We start from the raw sequence: 7161 nt of genomic DNA on the forward strand, positions 1-7161 counted from the left end.
TACGGATGGTCCGAATCGTTCCCTCCCCAGACGCGATCGAACGGTCAGATTTAAATGTGATGAACGGTCTAGATCCACTTTCTATTTAAACGCGATTGGACAACGCAGATTAAATCGCGATAAACGTGCTAAATTCACTTCCTATTTAATCGCGATCAGATGGTCTAGATAAAATGTGATGAACGGTCTAGATTAAAAGGAGAATAATATGAATAACCATTTTCACACCAAACCCTAACCCTAGCCGCCAGACTCTCTCGACGGAGAAGAAGACCCAGTCGCCGGGAAGGAAGCCGACCACCGCCGCTGCTGTGTCGGAGCCACTTTCGACCACTAAGAGAGGTAAAAATTTTCTTCTTTACTCAAAATTCAATTTTAAACACCCGATGCCTAAATCGGAGCAAAAGGACTGGCAGATTGGCTGAAAATCGCAGACAATGCCCGATAGCGCTGCCGTAAAAAAATACAAAAAGCGCATCCGATGAGACCCTTCCCGATTCCCATTTTGCGTAATTCTTTTATCATTTTAGTCACCGTTTCCTTCTCTACAAGTTGACTGAAGCAAAACACCCAACCACAAAGGTGAGTCGGCAGAGTCGCCGCCTGGAGAACCCCACCGTCAGTAAGTTTCGATTTTTCAATTTTTTGGGCCAACTGAGACCCCTTAATGTGTTTTCTCGCATGAATTGATACAAAATCAGTTGAAAACAGCCGATTCGAGGTAAATCGTCACCGCGGGCGGTGGAGCCGCCATGCTGGAATTTCTGAATTGGCCAAAAAGGGTTCCTAACATGATTTTGGATTTTTTTGGATATTTCTAGATACTTAAAGCACGTTTTAATCTCTGAAGAAAAATTTAGAGAACCCGGGGACCGTCAATATGCAAAGTCAAAAGTTTAAGCATTTCGAACATCAATTTCAGTAAGAATTTCTCACCTTATTCTCTATTATGGAATTGAAATCTAATTAATAATAATACGGTATTTTGTGTAATTTAAAAAATATACATAATTAATTACAAGTTACTAATGGAGGCAGAACTGGAAGTTATTTACTGTTGATTCTGTTGATTGATTTTACAGTTTGAATATATGATAATACCTTATTGATTGATTTTATAATTTAAATGCATGTATTGCTTGCCTTATGTGATTGCGGTAGAATTGAAAAACTGGAAATTAAAGGTAAACGGAAAATTGTTTGATCAAGTGAACGGATGAAATAGTAGCATTACTGAATATAATGGGAGATGGTGGACAGACCGGGTACATAGAGAACCCTACCATGAACGTTGCCTCATACCGGACGGGTTATCGAAGTTTGGTAATTTAGCGCTTATACCAGACGTGGTATGGATACGACCCATTAATTAGAAATGTTAAAGTAAAGGGTTCACGCATGGTGGGGACATCCCTATGGACCCTCATAGATACCAGTAGCCTGGTAAAATAGAAAATTGTTGTTCCAACCGATTTCATAGAAAATTATGATATGTGTTATATTATTGACTCTATAAGTTGTTATTGTAAATCTCGCTACAGTAAGTAGGCGGTAAATGATTTTAGTTATGATAAACGAATTTACTTAATTAAGAGCTCAATTAGTTATTTTTATAATTTCTACCAACCTTTATTTCTATATCGGTGAGTAGCGTGGTACTCTTACTAGGCTAGTGTAGCTCACTCTTTCATTAACCATTTCAAATAAAGAGGATCAGGATCCAAAGCCCAATCCACAAGAGGGTTACGAGTAGGACGATCAGTTTGCTTATTTTTAATTTTTTTCTTCAGTTAGTAGTTGTTCTTTTAGAAGAGTTATTCTCGTAAGCTTTATTTGGTACTTTCAGTAATTCTATATAGACTGTAAACTCTAATTATTTATTTCACTTCCGCACTAAATTTATAATTTCTCCTTTAGAGTTCTGGGATCGTTACAATTGGTATCAGAGTTGCGTTCCTCGGAACCATTCCTTACACAAAATCCTTAGGAAATACAAAAAATAATAAATTATTACTCAACCGTTCCTTGTGAAATGTAGGTACATATAGATGAAGAGAGGAAGACCCCCACTAAACCGAGCAATCTAGGAGGGTTTGTTTTGAGAGGATGTTGACCAGCTATTTGAGATGCTGGAGAGACTCATCACTGCCCAACAGGCATGGGAGGAAAGGAGGGAGCTACCTGACCCTCCCCCACTACCACAGGCTGAGCCACCCCTGCAGCGGGATGATCCCGAGCCACCCTAGTACGACCCTGCTCCTCTACAGTACCACTCGGCACCACCACCACAGTATGATATGGTGCCCCAATTATAGTACCACTCGGCACTACCACAGTATGCCCCAGTGCCCTAACTGAATCACCCGGCACCACTGCAATACAATATGGTGCCTCCAACGTGTCATCCAGTACCACTGCAGGACCATCAAGTCCATCTTAATCTATTTTTGCTAGGGGATCCTTCTTTAAAGTGGCCAAATACTTCTTAACTGAGACAGAGAAAGCCTTTACGACTCTTGGGGTGATTTCCGAATAGAGAGTCATCCTTGCTACCTATATACTAGTGGGAGAAGCAGGCCGCTAGTGGCAACTTAAGCAGGCCACCTTGCCCGTTCCAGTCACTTGGGAATAGTTCCTGACGGCCTTTAGTGCAGAATATCTTTCAGAGTATCTCCGATATCTAAAGGAGATGGAGTTTACACACTTGGTCCAGGGGGACATAACTGTATTAGAACATGTTCAGAAGTTCCTAGAGTTGGGCCAGTATTCCCCTGAGAGCATGATGGTGAAGGCAGAAAGGTAAGAAAGTTCGAGTGGGGTCTCCATCCTGAGATCAGATAACAGTTGTATGTGTTCGAGCTCAGTACTTACTCGGTTGTTCTGGCTAAGGCACAGTTAGTGGAGATGAACATTCGAATTTTTTCTATAGCAGTAGGGAACCTCAGGCCCTCGGTTCCACACCACAGACCAGTTCTTACTGCATCTGTTCAACAAAACAAGATATTCAGGTCGATGACTCAGGCTCCTTCTCAGATTCCAACAACAGGATGCGGAATGACATGTCAGCACTGTGGTAAGATTCATGAGAACCGACCCTACTATCGCCTCAACAACACTTGCTGCATATGCGATAGTGCCCAACATTATATAAGGGAGTGCCCGAGGAACCAGAATCAGGCCAGACCTCCTATTCAGGGCAGGGCTTATAACCTTACTCAGCAAGATACAGAAGCCAATTTAAACTTGATACAGGATATGTACACTATCTGTAATCATCTTACATATTTTTTGGTTGATACTGGTGTCTCACATTCATTTGTTTTATATGTTTTTACATCAAAATTAAATGTATTACATGAAAGATTTGATTCTGTGTTGTTTGTGTCTACTTCTAAGAGTAGGACACTACTGGGAGAGGTTATATACAAAGCCTATGTAATAGATATAGCAGATAGAAAATTGAGTGTGGACCTAATAGAAATTGATACGGGAGACTTTGATGTAATTTTAGGAATGAACTAGCTAGCGGCGTATCACGCTGCTGTAGATTGTTTTCATAAGGATGTTGTATTTAACCCTCCTAATGATGAGTCATTTACAAATTAATAAAATTCTTTAATATTTGTTCCCTCATGGTAAACTTTTCTACTATTAAGTACTTTAACCCGCTGTTTTCTTTAACTAAGCAAACCTAAGAAAAAAATTTGTATTCAAGAGATTCTGATAGTTCGAGACTTTTTGGATGTGTTCCCGGATGAACTACTTGAACTGCAAGTGGACAGAGAAGTCAAATTCACCATAGACCTTCAACCAGACACCCAGCCTGTTTTGATTGCTCCTTACTGCATGAGTCGTGTCAATATGAAAGAGTCAAAGAAACATATCAATAAATTACAGGACAGTAGATTCATCTGACATAGTGTTTCCTTGGGGTGCTGGAGTCACATATGCAAGAAATAAAGATGGGACGTTGAGGTTATGTATTGACTGCAAATGTCTGAATAGAGTCATGATCAAGAACAAGTACCGTCTCCCTATGATCGATGACATTTTTGATCAGTTGCAAGGTGCCCAGGTCTTCTCCAAGATAGACCTGCATTTAGACTACCATCAGGTAAAGATCAGAGCAGAAGACATTCCCAAAACATCATTTTGAACCAGATACGGACACTATGAGTTCCTGGTCATGCCATTTGGACTAACCAATGCACCAGCCATCTTCATAGATTTGATGAAGAGGGTTTTTAGACAATTTTTGGATCAGTTTGTCATTGTAGTCATCAATGATATCTTGGTTTATTCAAAAAGTAGAGAGGAACACACTCACCATCTGACTCAGATTTTGCAGATTCTCAGAAAGAAGAAGTTGTATGCAAAGTTGAGTAAATATGGATTCTGGCTTGAGCACACTACCTTCTTAGGGCACATCATATCAAAGGATGGAGTGTCAGTGAACTTCAAAAAAGTTAAAGCAGTGTACATCATATTAAAAGATGGAGTATCAGTGAACTCTGAAAAAGTTGAAGTAGTATTCGACTAGGAAAAATTGACATCGGTTAAGAAAATTCGTAGCTTTTTAGGGATGGTAGGTTATTGCCGTAGGTTTGTAGAAGGATTTTCTAGGCTAGCTGCCTCTCTGACTCGGCTCATAAAGAAGAACGTCAAGTTTGAGTAGAACGAGGACTATGAAAGAAGTTTTTCATAACTAAAGAAACTGTTGACTACCGCACCTGTGTTGACCTTACCGAGTGGATCGAGTGAATATATAGTTTATAGTGACGTCTTTTACCTAGGGTTGAGTTGTGCTCTAATGTAGCATGGGAAGGTCATAGCCTATGGGATCACGATGTTGAAGAGTCATAAGAAAAATTACCCCACCGATGAGTTAGAACTTGCCGCAATTATCAACGCCTTGAAGACTTAGCACCATTATTTGTATGGGGAGACCTTTCAGATCTATACCGACCATAAGAGCTTGAAACATATATTCACTCAAAAGGATCTCAACATATATCAAAGAAAATAGATAAAACTCCTCAAGGACTATGACTGCAACATCTTATATCATCCGAGTAAGAGCAACGTGGTAGCCGACGCACTTAGCAGAAAAAATGCAGGTATATTAGCTCACTTGATGGTTTCAAAATGTAAGGAAATAGGGGCTGCACAACACGTACGACTTCAGGATCTGAAGACAGTCACATGTTTGGCCCACTTGACTGTTCAACATAAGTTGATCAAGAGAATAAAGGAAGCTCAGTCCGTCGATTCCACCCTAGCAGCCATCAAAAAAGACGTAGAATAGGGAGTTAACTCAGAATTTCAAGTCTCTGCCTATTGGTTGCTTAGATTTCAGGACAGAGTATGTGTTACAGGTGACAGTGAGTTGAAAATGGATATCATGACAAATGTCCATAGCTCAAAGTTTACCATGCATCCCGGAAGCACTAAGATGTATCAAATTATGCGATCCCAATTTTGGTGGAACGGGATAAAAAGAGATACGACTGACTTTGTTTCTAATTATTTGTTATGTCAGCAGGTCAAAGCATAACATCAATGCCCAGACATGCTACTTCAACCATTATCAATTCTGGAGTGGAAGTGAGTATATATCACAATGGATTTCGTGACACGATTGCCTAGGGCACGCTCAGGACATGATGTCATATGGATAATTGTTGACCAGCTTACCAGGTCTTTCCACTTCTTAACCATCAGGATGATCGACCCCTGGACAAGCTAGCAAGAATGTATATCCAGAAGATAGTCAGATTACATGCAGTGCTAGTGACAGTAGTGTCTGACAGGGACCCCAGGTTTACTTCTCGGTTCTGGACTAGTTTTCAGCAGACTATGGGAACGAAATTGTCTCTTAGTACTATATTCCACTCTCACACCGATGGGCAATCAGAAAATATGATTGCACACTAGAGGATATACTCCGAGCTTGTGTTCTTGACTTTTGGGGTCATTGGCATTACCATCTACTCCTGATAGAGTTTACCTACAATAACAGTCATCAAGTAAGTATTGGCATGACTCCGTACGAGGTGTTGTATGGCCGCCCATGCAGATCGCCGATATGTTAGGAAGAAGTGGGTAATAGGAAACTATTCGGCCTAGATCCATATAAGATACTATAGCCAAAATAGTTAAAATCAGGCAGAACATTCAGATGGCTTATAGCAGACAGAAGAGTTATGCGGATACCCAGAGGAGAGATTTAGAATTTAAGAAAGGCGATCGGGTATTCCTTAAGGTTACTCCTTTCAAGGGAATCCGTAGGTTTGATAAGAGGGGGAAACTACATCTTCGACTTATTTGATCATTTGAAATTTTAGACAGAATTGGCACCACCGCCTACATACTGTCACTGCCTCCAGAACTTTTCAGGGTCCATATTGTGTTTCACGTGTTTATGCTACGTAAGTACAATCTGGACCCCACTCACATCTTGGCTCACGAGCCTCTTTCACTTCAGGAGGATCCGTCCTACAAAGAAGTACCGGTCGACATTGTGGACCGAAAGAGCAGAGGACTTTGCAACTGAAAAATTTCATTTGCTAAGGTCCTATGACAGAATCACACACTGGGAGAGGCCACATGGGAGTTAGAATCAGACTTCATAACCCAATATCCTCAACTATTTGATTGAGTAGGAGAGAGACAAATTTGAGAGACCAAATTTCTTTTAAGGGGGGAGAGTCGCAATACCCTTAATTAATTTTAAAATGTTTAAAATTAGTGTATAAATATAATTTTTGAATTTTTTATTTTAATGTATAAAATTTAATTTTTAATTTTATAAATTATTAATTAATGTTAAAATGAAGAAAATTAAATGGAGGATGAAATTGAAAAAAAATTTAGGAAAAAAGGGTGAAAATTTGAGTTCTGAAGGTATTTTTGAAAAAAAATTTAGAAACTGGAGGTCGAAACACAATTTAAAAAAATTGTGCTACAAAGGACGCCTAATCAGCTGACCCAACAATGTGTGGTAAGGGACATGGTGCCACGAGAGAGGCCACACTGACGATCCGCGTGCCTATGATTGGACAGTCCAGATTAATTCCTGCACGCACGAACGTTTGAATCCGTTCCCTCTCCAGACACGATCGGACGGTCATATTTAAACGCGATGAATGGTCCAGATCTACT

This window comes from Carica papaya, chromosome 5 (assembly GCF_054855325.1).
Source record: "Carica papaya isolate Zhongbai chromosome 5, ASM5485532v1, whole genome shotgun sequence".
NCBI lineage: Eukaryota > Viridiplantae > Streptophyta > Magnoliopsida > Brassicales > Caricaceae > Carica > Carica papaya.